Source organism: Rhipicephalus microplus, chromosome 7, assembly GCF_043290135.1.
Source record: "Rhipicephalus microplus isolate Deutch F79 chromosome 7, USDA_Rmic, whole genome shotgun sequence".
Lineage (NCBI taxonomy): Eukaryota > Metazoa > Arthropoda > Arachnida > Ixodida > Ixodidae > Rhipicephalus > Rhipicephalus microplus.
In genome coordinates, this window is record NC_134706.1 from 24,477,885 (window position 1) to 24,500,822 (window position 22,938).

The 22,938-nt window shown below is 48.3% G+C and overlaps 1 long non-coding RNA gene across 1 annotated transcript; it reads left to right on the top strand.

Annotated features, from left to right (window-relative positions):
• The first annotated feature begins 8,865 nt into the window (after nt 1–8,865).
• LOC142766873 (uncharacterized) lies at nt 8,866–21,192 on the top strand. Its single transcript, XR_012884638.1, has 2 exons — nt 8,866–9,034; nt 21,069–21,192. It is a non-coding gene; the product is annotated as an uncharacterized LOC142766873 (long non-coding RNA).
• Nucleotides 21,193–22,938: the final 1,746 nt, after the last annotated feature.

Below are 22,938 nucleotides of genomic sequence, written 5' to 3' on the forward strand. Positions count from 1 at the left end.
AATTTTCGAGTGCTGAGAAAAAAAGAGCGAATGCTTATTTTTGCGTCCCCAAAACTCTTTGTAAAAACAAATTTCATATCCTGCAAAAGGTGTAATGAACTCTTTTAATGGTTATTTCCTTTTCTACTCTCGTAAGCAGCTTCAACGCGTCGGAAATATCACGCGGTGACGCTCGGTCTCGCGCCGCACCATTTTGCACAAGCGAGGAAAGCGTGGCAGTCGTGCTCACCGAGGTGAGGTACAGTTCCCTCGAACCACCTCTCGTTTCGTCTGAAGGCCCAGATCGATCGATCGCAGGCCTTCTCCGACAGCTCCAGTGCGCACAGCAAGGAATTGATGAACAGCAGTTGCTGCTTCATCCTCTCCTTGGTGGCTTTTGCAGCGTCTGCCTCACTTTCCAGAGCGAGAAGGCAAGCCGTGAGGCTTGCAATCCTCGCTTTTTCTTCCGTACGGTCGCCCATAACGTGTCGAGATCAGTCGAGAGCAGCGAAAAACAAATACGGTAAATAAAAACCTAGTGGTGCCAGACGGACTCGTGCACGTCGCTAGTTATGAGAATGCTTCCTTAACTAGTGCAACAAACTTTCACATTGGTGTTGCTTCATCTCTTATTCTTAAATTTATTTGAAGAAAGGAGCAGTGCAAGAAGTATTTAATTTGTACATCGTGATATATCGTTTAATTTTCATTGCTTCTCTTTTAACTGCTAGCGCCACGCTTTCGCTAGCATCTTTGAACGAAAACACTAAAAGGAGACTGTTGCTGCCGTGTGTCGGCGCCGCAACACCTCTTTGTTAAAAGTCTTTCAACCTCGTAAAAGCACACTTACTAAAAAGACTTTTTGTGCGCCCGTGTGACACAGGTATAACATAACATCTACTGAAAGATGGAGGACAGATTGTGTTAGAAAAACTAGCCACCCTGTTTACGAGGTGCCTCCTAACGGGAAGAGTAGAGTCTTGGAAGAATGCTAACATGATCTTAATACATAAAAAAGGAGATGACAAGGCTTGAAGAAAAACAGGCCGACCAGCTTGCTCACAGCAGTATACAAGCTATTTACAAAGGCGATTGCTAACAGACCTAAAACAACATTATAATTCAATCAAACAAAGTAACAAGCTGGATTTCGAACAAACTACTCAACAATCGATCACATTCATTCTATCAATCAGGTAATAGGAAAATGTTCAGAATATAGCCAACCACTATACAAAGCCTTCATAAATTACGAGAAGGCGTTTGATTCAGTAGGAATATCAGCATTCATGCAGACACTGCGGAATCAGGGCGTCGACGAAGCATATGTAAGCATCCTGGAAGAAATCTACAGGGTATCAACGGCTACCATAGTGCTTCATAAAGAAAGCAACAGAATTTCAATCAAGGAAGGTTTAAGGCAAGGGGATACATCCTACACAATTTTATTTACCACGTGCTTACAGGAGGTTTTCAGAGGCTAAGAATGGGAACAGTTAGGCATTAGAGGTATTGGAGAGTACCTTAGTGACCTGCGCTTCGCCGATGACATTGCATTGCTGAGTAACGAAGGGGATGAATTGCAACTCATGATTACGGAGTTAGACAAGGAGAGCAGAAAAGTAGGTCTTAAAATTAATCTGCATAAAACAAAAGTAATGTACAACAACCTCGGAAGAGAGCAGCGCTTCGAGATAGGTAATGGTGCACTTCAAGTTATAAAAGACTATGTCTTCTTAGCGCAGCTAATAACCGCGGAGCCAAACCGCGAGATTAATCTAAGTAGAAGAATAAGAATGGGAGCCCATTTGGCAAGCACTCTCAAATCATGATAGGTAGATTGCCACTATCACTTAAGAGGAAGGTATATCACAGCTGCATCTTGCCGGCACTTAGCTATGGAGCAGAAACCTGGAGACTTAAAGAGGATTCAGCTTAAATTGAGGACGACGCAGCGAGCAATGGAAAGAAAAATACTATGTGTAACCTTAAAAGACAAGAAGAGAGCAGAGTGGATTAGGGAACAAACCGTGGTTAAGGATATCATAGTTGAAATCAAGAAGAGAAAACGGACATGGGCAGGGCATGTAGCGTGTAGACAGGAAAACCGCTTGTCATTAAGGGTAGCTAACTGGATTCCCAGAGAAGGCACGTGGATTAGGGGGAGACAGAAGGTTAGGTGAGCAGATGAGAATGAGAGGTTTGCGGGTATAAATTGGCAGTATATTGCAAATGCAAGGCGAGAAGCAGTAGCACCGTCGGAACAGAAGCAGCAAGCGCTGGCTGAGTATACGGGCGTCGTAGCAGCAGCAACCAGGCAGTCCTAGCTCGCGCCTCGCGCCAACATGTCGATGTCACTGCGGTAGTGGGCATTCCTCTTTACTGCATATCATCCCCCGTCGGAAAAAGAGCCATCCTGGCGACTCACGGAGAACAGAGTACGAGCGGATCATAATATGGTTTCAACCGCTGTACGTGAACAGTTTCACGACCCCGAAAGCACTGGTTTATGGATGGCGTAACGGGTTCGACTATGTAGTTAACAGGTGAAGTCTGCGAGACAACGCTGTAGGGTCCCTGATATTTTAAAAGAAGTTTCGAAGAAAGGTCTGTAGGGACAACTGGAACCCAAATCCACACAAGTGTGCCCGGTACAAAGTTAGGGTACTGGTGGTTATCATCATGCCGAGATTTTCGTCTCCATTGGTCGATGATTGTGTACGACTGGGCGCGCTTACGGCATTCTTTGGCGCGGCGGGCAGCTTCAAAGATGGGCGTAGATTCGCAGAAATCGGGGTGGTTGGGCAGAATGGTATCTAGTGTGGTAGAAGGGTCTCGTCGATATAACAGGAAAAATGGCGAAAAGCCCGTAGTCGCTTGTGGAGCAGTATTATATGCGTTTGTCACAAAGGGCAGAATGAGGTCCGAATCAGAGTTGTTTGAGGCATCATACTTAGATATCATGTCACCAAGGGTACGGTTGAATCTTTCCGTCAAGTCATTCGTTTGGGCATGGTAGGCGGTGGTAGTACGGTGAATGATAGAGCATTCGGCAAGGAGTGCGTTGACGACTTTGGAGAGGACTCTCCTTTACCTTTAATGCCTAACTGTTCCCATTCTTAGCCTCTGAAAACCTCCTGTAAGCACGTGGTAAATAAAATTGTGTAGAATGTATCCCCCTGCCTCAAACCCTCCTCGATTGAACTTCTGTTGCTTTCTTTATGAAGCACTATTACAGCCATCCTCTGTCACTGAGAAGTTCACGCGGTGCGCCATGACGGAGAATGAAGTTCCGCAGGAGAAAAGATGAAACGTCACATGCTGTGGCAGCAGGCAAAGCGGCTGTTTCTGCGTATCGCGTCAAGTAGGCGACAGCGAGAACGATCCAACGGTTTCTGGAAGCCGTGAATGGAAGAGGCCTGTACAGATCGATTCCAATGCGGTCAGAAGGCCTGGCTGGACAAGGTATTGGCTGGATAGGACCAGAGGTGTGATGAGGCACAGTTTTCCGTTGTTGGCACTGCGAGTATGACTTAATGTACTTGCGCGAAAAGGTGTACATGCCTCGCCAATAAAACCAGGAGGAAAGCAGAGCGTATGTTCTGAAGACGCCCGCAAGTACGCCCTGAGGGTCAGCGTGGAAAGCTGAACGTATTGCAGCACGAAGATGGTGAGGTATGACCAGTTAGTCCTTTCACCCGTCAGACTTTTAATTCCTGCGATAAAGGAGGCCATAGCGGTTCTCAAAGTGAACCTCTTGATGGCGCAATGTTCGAGAAGATGCGTAAGCCGACGGGTCTGAAAGGAATCACCGAAGAGCGCTGATCCAGTCAGCCTTATGTTGCTCAGACGCTATGTCGCAGTTTTCTGGAAACGTAACCGTTTTGTCACTGGCAGATAGACAGGCAGAGCTTTCCGACGATACAGGTGAACGCGATAGGGCATCGGCATCAGTGTGACGTCGGCCAGACCTGTAGACAACACGCATGCCAAACTTTTGCAACCGCAAAGCCCAGCGGGCTAACCAGCCGGAGGGGTTCTTCAACGTGGATAACCAACAAAGCGCATGGTGATCGGTGACTACGTCGAAAAGGTGACCCTATAGGTACGGTATAAATTTACCTAGAGCCATATCATTGCCTGACACTCCTTCTCTGTCACAGAATAATTCTTCTCCGCTTTGGTGAGGGTATGGCTTGCGTATGCGACCACGTACTCCTGGAATCCCGATTTGCGCTGCGCAAGCGCGGTGCCAAGTTCAACACCACTGGCATCAGAGCGTACCTCAAGCGGAGCAGTCGGGTCAAAGTGACGCAAGATTGGCGGTGAGGTTAACAGGTGACGCAACTTTTTGAAGGCATCATCACAGGCAGGTGACTAAGCGTAACTTTTAGAGTCATTCCGTAAAAGTTCAGCCAATGGGGCGATGATCATCGCGAAATTCCGAATAAAGCGGCGGAAATACGAGAAAAGGTCAAGGAAGCTACGCAGAACTTTCAGAGACAGGTTTAAGGAACTCTGCAAACTGCCTGAAGCTTGGTGGTGTCAAGAAGAATACAGTCTTTGCAGGCAACATGGAAGAGGTTTGTGAGATGACTTGTGCCGAAGCGGCATTTTTTCAGAATGAGCTGAAGGCCGGTGTCAGTTAGGCACTGTAGTACTTCATCTAGCATGCGGAGATCCGTGGGAAAATCTGGCGAGAATGTAACTATTTCATCTAAGTAGCACAGGCATGTTTTCCACTTCAGGCCACGCAAAAGATTGTCCACCATCCGGTCGAATGTTGCGGGCGCGATGCAAAGACCGATAGGCATGACGCAGAATTCGTAAAGGCCACCACGTGTGACAAAGGCCGTTTTAGGCTGATCTTCGGGTGGCATAGTGACTTGCCAGTAGCCGCTTCGTAAGTCAATAGAAAAGCAGAACTCCGCACTTTGGAGGCAGTCAAGGGCATCGTCGATTCTCCGTAAGGGCTAAACGTCTTTTCAAGTTATTTAGTTAAGAAGACGGTGGTCAACACAGAAGCGAATTGACCCGCCCTTCTTCTTAACAAAAACGACTACTGGATAACACCACGCCTGAGAATGTCAGCTACTTGGTCACGGATCATCTGGTGCACTGTCGCGGACACGCGATAGGGTCTTCGACGCAGTGGTGCGTTACTGCCCGTGTCGATGCGGTGACACCAGCTGACGTGCGGCCGAGGGTAGTATGCTGGCAGTCAAAGGAAGAACGGAACTTCTTCAGGAGTCGCAGAGCTTGTTTTGAGCACATTGCGAAACGATTATCGTGTCGGCGATGGAGCTGCTCAGTATGCCAGGTCTAGCAGTCTGCGGCGAAAAGGCACAGGTCTATCCAGCGACTTAGTGTTCGGTGAAAGAACCAGTCGGCATGTCGATAATTGCTGAAGAGTCGAGACTTTAAACACGCCTGATACACTCGCCCCAAAGTAGTGTTAGAGGACATGACAAGAGGTTCAATATGAGCAGTCTGCTGACGCCGTCATGAAGTTCTAGAAGGGCATAAGGTAGCGGCGAACACTTGCGGCGAACGAAAAGGGCAGATGGCGTGAAAAGGGCACTCAACTCGGCGAGCGAGTTGCAAGACACCATGGTAAGGGCAAAAGAGAGCGTCGGTATGTTGACGTCTTCAGCAACAAATAGTTTGTCCCCTCTTTCAAGAGCATCATTTAACGGAGCGCCGCTAAACACTTCAAATGCCACCTCAGTGCGAGACCAGTCGATGACGGCCTTATTAGCGGAGAGAAAGTCCCAACCCGAAAAGAGGTCATGGAAGCAGGAATCTAACACGAGCAATTCGACGACATAGATGAGGCCGTCAATCGCAATGCGAGCAGTACAGGCAGCGGCCGGCGTGACGTGCTCTGCGCTCGCTGTACGAAGCGAAATACTTGCTAGTGGCGTCATAACTTTTTTGAGCAAGTGGCAGAGTCTGGCGCTGATCACTGAAACTGCGGCACCAGTATCGACACGAGCGATTGCAGTGACGCCGTCCACATATACGTCCAGAACATTCGTCGGTGAAAAGAGAGGTCTTGGTCTTTTCGCGGGTGACGCAGTTTCTGCCTCTGGAACTGCGGCAATTACTTTCCCCGCTCCGGCGATGAAGGACGACGATGCATCGGTGACAGCGAGCGACGGCTAACAGGAGGGTGGTGGTTGGCGTACGATGACATCTGGTCGGGTTGCTGTGAGCCTGTGAACGTAGGGGGTGGGGGCACGTAAGGGGCAGGTTTGAAGCTCTGGTGGTAGTTTTGGTGATAGTCAGGGACACGCTGATGTCAACATCACGCTATGTGGCCAGGCAGGCCATAGGCAAAGCATATTGGCCGATTGTCGGGTGTACGCCATTGTCCACTACTCTGAAGGAACCGTGGCTGAGCGAACCAATGAGTGGCATGGCTGATGGCAGTGACCTGAAAGTCTGAACAGGTGGCCTTGCGGCAACCTCGGCATAGCTTAGAGGTGCATTCACCTCGGCACAGGCCACAGGGGTCGGCAACGGCGAAGTGTCGCGGGCAGATGGCAGAGCCGCGCAAACTTTTTTGTGGATGAACTCACGAATGTTTGCTGGCAGATATGATGGTGGTTGGCCGGCTGTTGATAGCAGCGACAGCTGACGAGATACCTCAGCGCGAACAAACTCTTTGATCTGCGATACCAGTGACGGAAGGTCAGAGGTGGTTGTCAGGCTTGAGAGGGTGTTATCCGGAACGTTAGGGTGTCGCGTGAGAAGACGCTGTCGTCGCAGCTCGTCAAAACTTCGACAGTGGCAGGGTTTTCCGAGATGAGCAATTGAAAGGCGTCGTCAGAAATGCCTTTCATAATGTGTCGTACCTTGTCAGTTTCCACTATTGTCGGGTCAATACGCCGGCAGAGGTTAAGAATGTCCTCGATGTAGCTGGTGAATGCTTCACTAGTTTGTTGGGACCGGCTTCGTAGGCATTGTTCTGCGCAAAGTTTGCACACCCTAGGGCGTGTAAAAACAGCTGCTATGCAGGTCTTGAAGGTCGTCCAAGTAGGAATGGCCACCTCGTGGTTTCTTTACCGCAGCTTGGCGACATTCGTTAAATAAAACATCACGTTGCCGTGTTTCATGGCATCATCCCATTTGCTGGTAGCACTGGCTCGTTCATAGTATTGCAGCCAATCCTCAACGTCTTTCTCGTCTGTGCCGCAGAAGATGTCGGGTTCTCGCAGGAGCTGGGCAACGGGACAGCCCATGGGTGGTGAAGCCCGGGGGGGGGGGGTGTGAAGACAGCGTCGTTAAGTATAATGGACGGCATCTTTCGGCTAGGCAATTACAGGGTCGGGGAAAACCACAGGAGCTTCCAACAAAATATAATGCTAATGCAATGCGAAAAGTGGTAGCAGCATAGGGGCAGAAGCAGCAAGAGCTCGCTGAGTATACGGGCGTCGTCACAGCAGTTGTTGTTGTTCTCCTATTGTTAGTGGCGCATACCCACTGTGGGGGATTGGCCAAGAATCGAGCAGTAACCAGACAGTCCTAGCTCGCGCCTCGCGCCAAAGTGTCCATTTCGCTGCTGTAGTGGGCATTCCTCTTCACTAAAGCAGCAAGCACGGGACTGAGTTGCCTGGCGGAACATGGGAGAGGCCTTGTCCTGCAGTGGACGTAGTCAGGATGATGATGATGATGATGATGATGATGATGATGACGACGACGACGACGACGACGACGATGACGACGACGACGACGATGATGAGGATATACCATCGTCAGTCTTCAGAGCTCCACAACCTGAGGATGTTTTAGTCATCGGTAAGGAGATGGCGCGAAGGGTGTGCATTGGTTGTGCTCTGAAGGTCATCGCACCTCGTGGTCCACGCGCGCCTCGACCGGGTGTGGTCCCTCGTTGACAAGTGCTTATCATGTAATTCGAATGCGTTGCACCACTGTTGCTTCCACAGCTAGTTTTCTTGGAAATCTTCATGTTTAAAAAAAAATACGCGCTCACTGGCGTGGCCGCGTGCACAATAGGTGAACGCGGCTAACAGACGAAGTAATAATTTTTTCGTTCATGATAACCAGTGAATGTTCGCTACTTTGACTGCAAACGTTGTCGATGCTATTTGCTAAGGTTGGCAACAAGCGGTTTCGATCTGCCACAACGAAGCTCTATATGGCACTTCGAGCTTCCGAATCCAACGCTTCAGTGGGCACTTTAATTTTGTTTCCGCCATTGCTTCACCATCACGTGGCGTTGACCGGGAGACTTGCTCGTAGAGAAAACGTTAAGCTGTCTTCAAAAACGAGAGGTTCACTGTCATCATTTGTCGTCGTCTTCTTGCTCCCTTGGTTGAAAACATGATATGATGCCCGTGAATAATAGCGCCGTACTGCTGCAGAAATTCACCTCTTGGAATAACGTCATGGAATCTATCACGTAGAACAAGTCGACTAACGACAAACTGATATGACTAAATTTTAGCTGTAATATAGCACGTTCAATGTGAGGAATAACGATGTTGCCAGCAGCCGTTAATGTTTGCTAGTTATGGCATGGCGAAATTATTTGTTTACCTGCATTTTATTTTCTAGATCATTAGAAAAATGTCCACACATATCTGCAATAAAGCATTGATTTTGTATTCGTAAATTTTTCATATTAACGCGCATCCGAAATTTTGCTTCTACTTCACATCACAATAATGCATGCCTTTTGGACGGAGCAGTAAAGGGCATCTATTAAAAAAGCACACATATTCAAAAAAAATAAAGCACGGTGCACAGCTGCGAACATCACACAAAATATCAAAGGCAGGTGCTTGGAAAAACTTTTCACAAGCGTATTGTTCAAATAAGGATATAAAGCTGGCGGTGCAAAAGTTTACTGGGACGCTGCTATTCATATGAGCAAATATGCTCTGTTACCGATATATATTTGTCGCTTTTGCTCTGCTTTGCGTTCTGCCCATACTGCGGTTAGGAGGTCCATCATGCGTTGTAGCACCTGGCTTTGACTGGCGAAAACTTGCAAATAGTACCATCCAACGAACACAAAGAACCACTACACGTACGTAGTTTTAGTTTTTTTTTTCTAAAGTCTATGCCCCGCTTCTGTCGTTGTAGCGCCACACATGATCTGCCGTATAAGTTGTGATACAGCAATGAAAATACCAGAAGCCTCAATGATGTCATTACCAGCACTTATTTCTCTATCAGTGTGACTTGCGAATTTTTTTCTGCTTTACGTAATTCTCATTGTAAACCCACCCGGTATAGGGTTGACAGTAGCTCTAAATAGTAAATATATACTTAGGCGAATAATTAGTAACTTCGGGCTAACGCTGGTACGTGCCTAAGAAGTGGTTCACCTCCATGAATCAGTCACTACAGTGTTCGCCTTCTAATCTGGAGACCACTGGTCCGATTTAATTCGCAGTTTTCGAACTGTGGTAGAGGCCACATTCTTAAACTGGTGCACTATGTGATATCGAGGCCGCTTGAAAAACACCTAATGGTCAAAATTTTCCGAACCCTCCACTTCATTGTACTTAGTAAGCCTATCGCAATTGGGCATGTAAAACCTCGGATAATATATTATACCGCGCATTTGTTCAAATTAAGTTCGAAGTGTTCTACTAAGACTACTTCTGCATGCTAGTATGAAATAATAAAATTATTATGGTCAGTCATGTAACCCTTTCAAACGTGTAAGCAGGTTTGCAGATAAACCTCATTTCAATTCAACATTTTTTTTTACGGTGAAAGCTGTTATGAGGTCACTTTTTGGGTCACGCGCAATTGTTGTTCGCTGCCGCCGCCACCGGTGTCCGTAACCACATCGCGCGAAAATAGACAAAAAAAAATGACAGATCCAATGTACAGTGGCAATTGATGATATGCGAAGCACGAATGAGAAATGTTGATATTTCACTTTAAAATCAGCACAATGTTACGAGGTGGAGGTAATTAATGCCGCACATGACTTCCGTTTCATGATTATTACGATTGGATGGGTAGTTTACCTTCGTCATCCATTCACATCACGTGATACCAAATTTAGTATATGTGGAGATAGCGAAACGGCCACGAGCACGCTATGAGAGTAGTATCTTGTCATGTTCTTACATTACACGTGCGCCAGGATTATCATCTTTGCACCAGTCATATATTTCGTCATTCATTAACGTCACCTAACACAAAATTTGGTTTATGTGGAGCTAGCAAGACGGCCGCGAGCGCATCAGAAAGGGTACAATATACTCCAATGTAGCGGTGACGTGCGCGCACGGTGCGCACAGCGACGTATACGTTGGCAAAACGCGAGCTCTCTATAGTATGACGCCAGGTGCAACCAGCGTCTGTCGGCCCGGCCCGACAGCAACCGGCGCAAAACACGCCATGCTGCATTTCGCGCAGATGCGTTACCCTGACAACACTGTGTCTCCCTCTTTTCGTGACTGAGGGACGCCAGACGCAATGAAACGCACATGCGTCAGAGCAACGCAGCGCGGCGCGTGCCTGCAAGCATATGGCAGGACCAGCGCCTGGCGTGGCAACGCCGACGTGACGCGACGAAATGAACGCCGGCGAGCACGCGCACCGCGTCGCGTCGAAATGTATTGGGGCCTTGACTGTGGCAAGTAGTCATGTTCTCACATGACACACATATCATGATTATCATGTTTGCACCAGTCACATACCTTCGTCATCCATTGGCGTCACGTAATACCAAATTTGACATATGTGAAGCTAGCGAAACGGCCGCGAGCACATCATCAGTGTGGCAAGTAGTCATGTTGTTACATCACACGCATGTCCTGATTATCATATTTTGATGTGTCATTTACCTATGTCCTCCGTTCACGTCACGTAATACCAAGTTTGGTACATGAAAACCTAGCGAAATGGGCATGAGCACATCATGAGCGTAGCAGGTAATGATGTTGTTACATGACACGCATCTCATGCTTATCATGTTTGCACAAGTATCATACTTTCGTCATCTATTCACGTCCCGTAATACCGAATTTGGTATAAGTGAAGCTAGCGAAACGGCCGCGTCCGCGTCATGGGCGTGGCATGTAGTCATGTTGTTACATGACACGCATGTCATGATTTTCATGTTAGAGTTTGTGGTTGTGTTCGCCATGCAATTATGCCATACCATACCACTTTTGCATCATGTCAAGTGAACGAGGCCACCACATGAGTGGCAGAACCATGAATTGTAAATCATGACATTAATGACATACATGTCAAAATTTTCATGTTATGACTAGTCACATTTACTCTTCACACAGCCATGCTATGCCATACCAAGTTTGGTATTGATACCCTTATTAAAACCGCCAGGAGAGCTGAAGGTCGTAGGCAGCTGCAGGCATGACCTAGCACCAATGGCACAGTGGGGCTCGCACCCGGGTTCATTGAGTGCCAGCCTATAGTATTCTACCACTGAGCTACACTGGTGCTTGTGACTTGCTGTCAAACTTGCCTTAGGCAGGCTTGATGTCGGGAAGCAATTGTGCTACTATGACTTATAAAGTGTTTTACAACAGCGAAAGAACAACTGGTCGTCGCACAATGTGAAACGTGTAACGAGTGGGCCGTCCTATGCTCCAAACCATCACAAAAGCTTGTTCTTGTTTCCGTATTAACTGTGGCGCATACCCACTTCAGCCAAAATTCCTCATTTTCGTCAGCCACTGCATGGATAATTGGCACAAAAATTCTTGCAAGTGTTTAGCGGATACCACGCTTTTCCGAAGAATAAAAAAATAGCTTAACGAATGCCGGCCTACTACCCAAAAGTTTAATAATAATTCCCTAGTGTCTACCAAGCAAGTGTGCTTGCAGTATTTACCCAATGAGTGTTTGGAAAGGACTCTGAAAGGCCGCTCTCCTAGATTTCACTGCGCCTACCGCGCAGGCCTGGCGTTTTTTTTTTTTTTTTGCGCATAGTGATTCAGGTTTGAGACGTGAACGAAGGGAGGACGCTATGTGTCTATGATGAAATTGTTTGTTTGTACCTGTGGCCGGTAAATGAAACTCATACACAGCGATACATGCTAGCACTGATAGCGGCGAACAGATCGTCAGCCGTCGATCAACTGACAAGTGGTGAAGTGCGTTGGCATTCATACATATGCCGTCAAATATTCCTGCGCTATCGCTAGCAGCCACGTAAGTTACAGCATAATCTTCACGTAATCCTAACAAAATGATCTATTACGATACCACAGCTTCTCGAACAATGTAGACGCAGTTTGCACTATTATTTAGAGCGTAACGTGGCGATAACAAAACTTTTGGAATGAATTTGATAATATCTATCTTTTTATCTATCTATTTGTGTCCTCCTGTCATTCCGGCCACATTGTTAACTTGATATATACCATAAGTGGTATGTCATTACTTGACTTAATGTGAACACTTATGATATTGTTACACGACATCGTCGACGAAAGAGCATCATAGACGATGAAGACGATGAAAGCGACCGTGCTCGTGTTCTTGCTGCTGTTCTTCCATCTTGGCTGCAGCTGCCGCTGACTCTCCCTGTATATTTTGTAAATATATTTATTTCCTTCATTCTCTCACCCCCGTAACATTTGGTGGAGGTGCTGGGTAACTTGTCGCTCAGCATTAGACACGCAATAAGGACGTCGTCGGATGGGGCTGGCGTCTCCAGTGTTAATCCTATGAGTTACAAAGGATGTCTGACGCAAAAGGCGGTCATCAAAATCAAAGATGTCGCGGTAGAATTTCAGCAGGTGCCGGATGTTAGCTGTCTGCGCTGGAAGAAGGTCCGGAGCGATCATCTTGTCGATGGTGGCATCCGCTGCACTCTTCGAGGATGAAAACGGAGCAGAGGACGAAGAAGATTCGGCAACGAACGCCGAAGTGGCAGCATCTACAGAAAAAAGTTTTGCCAAAGTCATACCATCTGGGATAACTTGAGCGCACCAGCTGAAGTTTAGGATCGGAAGAGATGCTGTATTTCCCGTGACTGTCAAAAGTGTGTGAGGCACGGCAACATTTTTGGCCAGCAGAACGTCAGCAATAGGTGTCAACATGTAGTCACAATCGGGAACAGGGGGGACAGATCTCAAGTTCACGTAAGTAACGGCTTGAGGTGCTAGGCGAACGTGATCTGCCGAACACAGACGGGGTTGAGCTGGTGTTGGGTTGTCATGATAACACGGTAAATCAAGTTGAAGCATGCCAGTTCCACAATAAATAAGGGCAGAGTGGGCAAATAAAAAGCTCATGCAGAGGATAAGTTCCTAGGAACATTTCTCGAGCACAGCAAATAGCACTGTCGTGTAGCGATCAGCCACACTTATGCGCGCGGAGCCCATTCCAAGCACGGGAAACGTGCCACCATCGGCGACCTGGATGAGTGGCACTGTGGGTGGCGTTAAAACTTTCCTAAGGCGGCAACGAAGTTCTGAATTCATCACTGATATGTGAGCCCCTGCGTCCACCAGTGCAACAACAGGTGTGTCATCTACTTCAACGTCAATAAGGTTGCGTCGAGTCGGCAGCATGGTCAGAGCATTTGGCGGGCAAGTGGTCGATGCAGCATCACCTCCGGGAGCTGCATCATCTAGTTTTCCCGCGGCAGGTGGTCAGTCGGCGACGTTGATTGGCGAAATTGGGTCGAGCGAGACGATGGGCGACGGGAGAGTGGTGAACGGGACTGGTGAGCATGCGGAGATGGTGAGCGACGACGATATGGCGGCATAGAAGGAACGTCTTCACTGGTGGCCTGAGGTGACTCCCGGTAAGTTTGAAAGCGTCCATGATCCTTCTCTGGCCGATGGGGGTACCCAGAGGACGCTTGATGCCAATACCACCGAGTGTTACAATTGCGGGCCACGTGTCCGATACGGTGGCAGTTGAAACAAATCGGGCGATCGTCAGCAGTCCTCCACTCGGCTGGATTGCGAGGGCGCGCCGGAAGGTTTTGGCTTCGGGCATACGAAACTTGGGGTCGAAGACGGTTGATCGGCTGATTGGGAGCTGTAGTGCACTCGGAGGCCAGTCCAGCATTGGAAAGCTCTTGTCGCACAATGGCATGTACCAGTGGCACCACCTGAGGGCTAGAGTCACAGGCATGGGAGCACGTGGACGCAGGAGACAGAGCTTCAAGTTCACGTCTGATGATCTTGGTCACGTGCTCTGCAGTTAACGGCGTCTGTAGCGCAGGCCTGTCTTCGCACGACCAGGTTGCTGCTGTGTTTGGTAGTCGGGTGAAATCATAGGCGATACGTCGACTTTTGCGGCCTCAAAACGCTGGCACTCCTTGATGATGCCATCGACCGTGTTTCAGTCCTCGCATATGAGAAGGTTGATTGCATCATCTGCAATGCCTTTCAATATGTGAGCTATTTTTTCGGTTTCTTCCATACCTTTGTCCGCTTTTCGGCAAAGAGCAAGCACGTCCTGTATGTAAGTCACGTAGGACGCTGGTGGCGTTTGCGCACGAGATGCCAACTCTTTCTTGGCCGCTGCCTTTCTACCCACAGACTTGCCGAAAAGGGCGCGCATCTTTTCTTTGCACGCATCCCAGCTTCCAATTTCATCTTCGTGGTTCTCGAACCATACTTTTGCTGTTCCTTTCAAGTAGAACAGGATACTGGCTAACATAAGAGTTTCATCCCAGCGGTAATTCTTACTTGTACGTTTGTACAACGGCAACCATTCGTCGATGTCGACATCATCCGTGCCACAGAACGTGCCAGGATCTTTTAGCTGCGGAAGGACAACAGTTGTTGTTGTAGTCGCCTCGGCGGGAGCCGGTCCCTGGTTTGCCATGGTGGAAAAATCCAAGCGCCGGCCACTGCGAAGCTCCGTTATATCGTGTTGTACCCAGCACCACCGGAAAGTTTTGACCATACTTGTTTGGCCGCACCTTTTCGGTAATTACAGATCACCATGCCTTGTGCTGGCTGTCGTCCCTTAAAGATCCACCAGGACGACTTGGCCGTTGGACCTTGAAACTACAAGAATACAGCTTCGACGTGGCATACAAATTTGGCCTAATGCATCAGGATGCCGACTGTCTATCTGGTCACCCCGTGAACCCACCTGACCTTTCAGCACATGGTTCTGACCCTTGTGTCTTGGCCATGTCGGCTTTCACTGACATACGCAAGGAACAGCTCAGCGATGTCCATATGCGGTCTATTATGCAGAGTCTACGCTTGACCCACGTAGACCCGTCGCTACACTTGTTCGTTCTACGCGATGGCATTCTTTACCGACGCAACACCAACGCCAAAGGACCAGAGCTACTACTCGTAGTTCCTGCGACACTCCGTTCCGCTGTACTTGAACAGCTTCACGACGCCCCAACCGCGGGACATCTCGGGGTCATGCGCACGTACGATCGCGTGCGGCGTAGATTCTTCTGGCCAGGCCTTTACCGTTTTGTGCGCCGATACGTTGCTGCATGTGAGTCTTTCCAGCGCTCCAAACATTCCACGTTGCCACCAGCTGGTCCACTCCAACCAATAGACATACCCACCGTTCCCTTCTAGCGCGTCGGTCTTGATCTCGTTGGACCATTTCCAACTTCTCTCACTGTAAACAAGTGGATAGCCGTAGCAACTGATTACGCCACAAGATACGCTATCACACAAGCGCTACCGACAAGTTGTGCCACTGACGTCGCGGACTTCTTGCTTCATGACGTATTTCTTCAGTATGGCGCTCCTCGACAGCTGCTCACTGATCGTGGTTACTCATTTCTTTCAAAAGTAGTAAGTGACATCCTTCGCTTGTGTTCGACGCGTCACGAGCTCACTACGGCCTATCACCCACAAACAAATGGTCTTACCGAGCACCTAAACCGAACATTGACAACGATGCTCTCCATATACGTTTCCAAAGATCACCTTGATTGGGATAGTACTTTGCCTTATGTGACATTCGCGTACAATTCGTCACGCCACGACACCGCTGGCTTCTCCCCCTTCTATTTATTGTTCGGCCGCCATCCAGCGCTACCCTTCGAGGCTCTTCTCCCATCAACGACGCAAATGGTTACAGAGTACGCCCGGGATGCCACAGCTCGGGCTCAAGTGGCCCGCCAAGTCGCACGGGAACGTCTTCTTGGCTCGCAGCTCTCTCAGAAGGCCCGCTACTATAGCCATCACAGAGTAGTTTCCTACTCTCCAGGTTCATTGGTCCTCCTCTGGACACCATGCTGCCACGTTGGCCTCTCTTCTAAGCTCCTGTCTCGCTACTCGGGGCCTTACAAGGTTTTACGCCAGCTTACCGATGTCAAATACGAGATTGCTCCGTTGGACAGTCAGTCATCGTCGTCCGCACCCGCTACTGACGTCGTCCACGTGACCCGCCTCAAACCGTATATATCCGCATATGACCCTACTATTCTTTAGGCACCGAGACGGCGCTGCCAGCAGCGGGGGGTTATATGTTACACGACATCGGCAACGAAAGAGCATCATAGACGACGAAGACGATGAAAGCGACCGTGCTCGTGTTGTTGTTGCTGCTGTTCTCCCATCTTGGCTGCAGCTGCCTCTGACTCTCCCTGTATATTTTGTAAATATATTTATTTCATTCATTTTCTCACCCCCGTAACAATATATACCACAAGTGGTATGGCATTACTTGGTGTGATGCAAACACTATTATGGTAGACTGTGAAAACAGAATGCCTAGACGATGCAATGAAAAAAGCACACACACGCAGTACTTAATAGTGGCTCAATTTAGTGTTGTTTTGTTGGCAATTATTTGTGCGCTCGTGTGGGCGGTAGTGGCTTAATACTGCGCCAAAGTGTCCAATCCTGCTCTGGTAAGGGAGTGCCTTTCCAGCAGGTAGTCCCTAGTGAGGCAGCACCCCAGGTCGTGTTGATTGGTGGATCATGGGAGAGGTTTTTGCCCTGAAGCATGGTTATGATGATGATGACGACGATGATGATGAATAGGAACATGTAGGTAAGGTCCCAGAAACACCAAAGCCATACGCCCCGACTACTAGTTTCGTAACTATACTACATTTTCAGCTCCCGAAGAAACATATTTCTTTCTGTGACAGGGAAACACAGAGATAAGTGAGACAAACTTGTTCCCCTTTGTAGGTATCGAAAACTTCTCTAAGTTTGCGTGTCATCCTGCCTGATTACCGACTGGTGCCTGGAAAGGATGAGGTGCGAACCTCGGGAAGCCATCGAAATTTACAAGAAAGATGATCCACATTGGATCACTTCACTTTGTCTTGCTCTACTATGGAAACAAGCCTGTTTTCTACGGGATACGAGTGCGAACGTGCTATTGACAAAACTGGTAGTGGGGGCGTGTCGCTTTGCTGTTTCCACGACATCGCACGAGTTTATATTGACTTTTTGTCCGCCGATAACAAAATCACTTCTTAGTTAACACTGTTCGAGTTTTATTTTCGTTGTCCTGTCTTGGCGTGCTGTCTACGCGATCAGTATATGCCAACTCGCCTGCCTGTATTGAGTGACAAATGGCAGGTCGTAACACGAGCGTTTTGACATGCACGTCGTATACGTCCTCCTTGCCATGACACTAACTGGTTGCCCTCATCGCCATTTCAATAATTTGATATACACCGAAATTTCTACAGCAGCACATTTGTGCTTGGCAAACACTAATGACAGATTGCACCATAAAAATCATGACATGGTGTCAGGCACATCATGTTTTTTACGAGTGTTTGGGTAACTTGGTATGCATAAAATTTGGCGCTGAGTGGATATGAAAAACATAAATGACAGGTCATGCAAGTTACTTTGCTAAATACGCCTTACCTGACGCGGTATATCGCAGAACGTAGAGCCACCCAAATCTGTAACTATCGTGCACGAGCGCAGACTTTTTTGTGCGTCAGCGCCGTGCAACGAATTGATTAATATGGGTGGTTTAACGTCCCAAAACCACCATATGATTATGAGAGACGCCATAGTGGAGGGCTCCAAAAATTTCGACCCCCTGGGGTTCTTTAACGTCCACCCAAATCTGAGCACACGGGCCTACAACACTTCCGCCTCCATCGCAAATGCAGCCGCACAGCCGGGATGCGAACCCACAACCTGCGGGTCAGCAGCCGAAAACCTTTGCCACTAGAACAACGCGGCGGGGCGCCTTACGACGAAGCCAAGTTGCAAACAGGCTGAAAGTAAAGCCCGAACCACACGACGCTCCGCGTACGCTGCCCAAGAGCGCGGTTGGCGTCCCGGAGGTCGCGCATGCGCAGTTGTCGTAAGCGCGCCTAAACGCTCTGTGTACGCGAGTGTCTGCGGCTATCTGATTTCGGCCTCGAGACGGCGCGCGTCCAGCCACGCTGGTCGCACTTGGAGCCCTGCAGATACGAAAGCATGCCGTGGATGTACTCAGACATCGACCTAGCCGGCGTGTAGGAACCAAGTTTGATTACCTTTTTTTTTAGTGCATATGTTACATTCCTACATGCAAGACAACTACACTCACAAACAAAACATATGTATTCATTTACGAGGTATATTCATACATGTTTCGCCCAATATATGACTGCATGAGACCACTTAGCTCTATTTCGTCGTGCAAATCATAGCGATGCACATCATGCACTCTAGTGTGTTCTCGTGGTAGTCTGGCTATGTTTTGTAGTGCTGAACAGTTTTCACCGGCAGCACTCGTGGCTCTCGATCATGTCGCGGCGGATTTGGAGTAGCTGCCGGTGGTGCACTACGCGTCGTGCGCGTAGGTGTGATGTGCAATGCACTCGTGTACACACTCATGTTTGCCTGGCAGTTTTATGTGGTGTGATGTAGCTCTGTCCGGCACCACCTGGACTCACGGGGAGTGGTCAAGTTCATATAAATGACTTCGAAGCTCACAAAGAGCTCAGTACGTGGCGCCACCCGCTTAGCAATTTTTATTTATTTATTTATTTACTTGTTTACTTATTTATTTATTATACCTCAAAGGCCCGTAAAAAAGGGGTTTCACATGAAGGGAGGGCGTGTCTGTAGTAAGTAGCGTCATCATCATCAGTATGTAGCGTCATCATCATCGCCATTCATCATCATCGTCCTTCTTCTAGCCACCGCGCCGCGCCTCTCGTGCAGCTCATGCGACAGCTCGAGGCGCGTGCTGTGGAGAACAAGCTAGCGCACTTGGTGTGTCGGACGTGGAAAGCCACGCGGCTCCGCTTCAGCAAATCAACCTGGATAATAAAGTGGCGAGAGGACCACACGACCACGTTGGCCGCCATCCCGTCTTTCTCTCGCGCTACAAGTAGTTCTTCTAAGATGTGTTTGAACATGGTTGTGGCCTATTGAAGCACTGCTTTGGTGGGAAGGTAATTCCAGCCCTTTGATGTCAGGTTGAAGAAGGAGTATGCATGAGAGACATTGAGAGCTTTAGGGGGGGTATATGGTCTTTTCGTGGTTGGTCCAGCTCAAGTGGCGAAAAGCGGGGACAATGAGGTTGACTTCGGGTCATTTGTGAAAGAACTTGTAAAAGGCGGAAAGGCAGGCGACTCGACGGCGTGATACAAGGCTGGTAAGGTTTGCTTGTGATTTTAGTTTTGATGAGCTAGGGTTGTAGGAATAGCACGAAAAAATGAAACGTACGGTACGGCTCTGCACTGATTCAATCATGGTGATGTGGTTATACTGGTATCAGTCCCACAGGGCACATGCGTATTCGATTTTTGGCCTGACTAACGAGCAGTTGGTTAGAAGTTTGATTGAGGGGGGTGCTAATCGGATATTATGCCGCAAGAAACCGAGAACACAATTAGAACAATATTTCCGCCTGCTTGGGGTAAGCGCGTGCAGTGTGTGGCTGGAAATCACCATTTCTGAACAATCACACCCGAGGTATGGGTGCCAACGCGCTCCTGCTCGTGCTCGGGCCGCGTTAAGCGCATGCCCACAAAGCGCACTCAACTGGGCCCATCGTCTGCTTCACTGTTCCTTCGTGAGAACGTGGCCCTGCAAATTTACTTCAGACGATGAACATTTATCAGCTTATCTCATGCGCGGAAATGTGTTATGTGTCTGCGGGTTTCATTTTCTCTATTGCTTGCTATTCCTCGGAATATAAGGTTCGAGCAGGATGCGCAGCCTGGTCGTCTGAAGTGAGTTAATACAGGGCGGCGTTCTCACAAAGGAACGGCCTATCAGACGATGAGCCAAGCTCAGCGCGCTTTGTGGGCAGGCGTTTAAAGCCTGACTCAACGTATTCGTCGCAGTGCGTCAGGGACAAGCATACTGACGCGGCGCCACGTCTTCTCTCTAAAGGCCTAACCCCAAGTACCTGTCGTAGCGCGTCAGCGCGAGGCTTTTTGACACGGTTGCACGCTTTCTCCCTACGTGGGTAGGCGCTTAAGGCCTGACCCCACGTATCGGTCGCAGCGCCTCAGTGCGAGGCTTTTCGACGCGGCACCACGCCCTCTCTCTACGTGGGCATGCGCTTAAGGCATGACCTCACCTATTCGTCGCAGTGCGTCAGAGTGAGGCTTTTTGACGCGGTGCCACGCCTTCTCCCTAAAGGCCTGACCCCACGCATCCGTCGCAGCACGTCAGCGCGAGGCTTTTCGACGTGGCGCCACGCCTTCTGTATGGGAGAGGGCTCGACACCGCGTCAAAAAGACACGCGCCGGCGCACTGCGACATATAGGTGGTGTCAGGCCTTTACTCTTGCCCTGTTTTTATCTTGGCTCTGTCGCACGGCGCTGGCGCACAAAAAAGTAGACGGCGGTTCAACATGTTCAACAGGTCGGCTGTTCGAACATGTGTGTAGTACAAACATGCGGTGGTGAACGTGGCAGTACACCAATCTTTTGGTTTTTCCCGGTTGAAGAAAATGACATGTGTTATGCTCCCTTCTGTCCGATTCAAATGCCATTGCCACAGTGAGGGTAATCTGCCGTACTTTGATAAACAATTTTTAATGATTTTAAACATACTGTTGATTGAAAAGGCACGATATTGTGTGAAGTAACCACATAAATTCCACAACTCTTGTTAGCACTTCTTACAGACTGAGTCCCGCAAATAACTTTATTCGTGAAACAAAAACATGTGCTCACATATAATTATTTTCATTTACAGGCAACCCAAATACCAAGTGTGGATGATACCACCACTTTTGGCAAGGTGCTCGCAGCGTAAGACGACGCAATGAACTTCAGCAACACTGTTCATAATTGAATACAACATTGTTGATTAAGACTCGGAGCACTGCATTGTGCCTTTATCGCCTATTGAAAAAGAAACATTGCAGAGTTAGTGTGTACAAAAAATTTGGAGGACGCTTGAGCTTCTCCCACAAAAATAGAACGCGATAACGCAATCGAGTTCCCCCCTCCCCCAATGTCTGACCAAGTAAGAGCATGGCTTCGCTTCGCTCCTCGGTAGATAGGACGCCACAAAGAAATGATCGTTCACGCGTGTAACACTGCCAATTTCTAGCTATTCTACAACATCTGACATAAGTGCGGCAGAAAAGTGTCCATTTCACCTCCCTAAAGTACCACGTGCCCCTGCGCTTCTGTATACTTCGTTGATTCTATTACTAATATTGGTGATTAAGTATGCCCTTGGGCTTTGTAATGGGCGAGCCTTTGAACACCCTTAGGCAATTTGCATGAACTGGTTTTTGGTGCCACTCTACGCGCCAGCCACGCGATATACATATATACTGCAGGTGACTTCTTCCACTACATCACATTCCTTGACCTTATACTTAGGTTTTTTGTTCTTTTCGTTTTTCTCTTTCTCAAAGAAATTCCAATTGGTGGTGCGGCTCTGACGTAAAACACTTGTCTGTCACGCCCGCGGCATAAGTTTTTTTTTCTCACAAGAAATAATGAAGTTTTTCTAATATTTAATTGTTTTACTATAATGCACTTCTTGGTCACGGAGAAAATGATCTTTCTCCCACAACATACGACGCCGGCACTGACACCGAATTCAGCAATGAAATTTCTGCAAAACGAACTCATTAACTTTGCCGCAATAATGAAGATCTTTGAATCGTGAAGCAATTAACTCAAGTATAACCCAAGCTTTGTTAAGTGAATTGTTCATATATTTTTGTATGTTGACATTGCTTTATAATGAAGCAGAGAAAGCGATTACGCATTATGATTTCTATATAAAACGAGCAGTGGTATTCAAAGATGCCTCACCACATACGTGTTTCGACTGCGAAAGCCTATTCGTACTAAACAGCCACCGCAATTTGACTGCACGAAGGGGAATAACAATGTTATATGTATGTCGCTATATCACCACTTATGAGCCCGAGCAGCACCACAAAACGCCGTCTGCACTTTCATCTGGATACCATCAGCTGATCGACATTCGCACCTAAACTTACTTTCGCGTTTCTCAGAACTTGCTCGGCCCTTTCCCGTTCTCCAGATAATTAAATAAATGGCTGATGTTGCCACACGCACACTATACTGACGCAATACGCTATCGCACGAGCAATTTCAACCAGTTGCGCTGAAGTTGCGGGTATTCTGTCGTATGGCATAATTTTAGTGCAACCAATTCCCCACCAACTTCTTCCTCGCCGATTCCCCACCAACTTTAGTGCATCCAATTCCCCACCGAAACCCACCCAGTCGTCTGGCCTTCGTCTTCGACATTGGATCAACAATGAGTGCAGCGTGGCTTCAACCGGACAGCCACCAACAAGGCAATTTCGACTCTCGACGCCCTACTGGCAGACTCGATGACTCCTGCTGACAGGCTCCAGGAGCTCATCGACATCATCAATCAATCAATCAATGAACTTTATTTACAAATTGTCCTGAGGAGCCGATTCCCCTCAAGAGGGAGGGTCGGCTGCGGGCCGCACCCACGTGGGGACAGGAAGAGCGAGCCCCTCCGCCAAATTGCGGGCCCTCTGGACAGCCCGGATTTGGACCTCTCGGTCCGAGCTGGTAATTGCCGTCCTCCAGGCAGCTTCTGT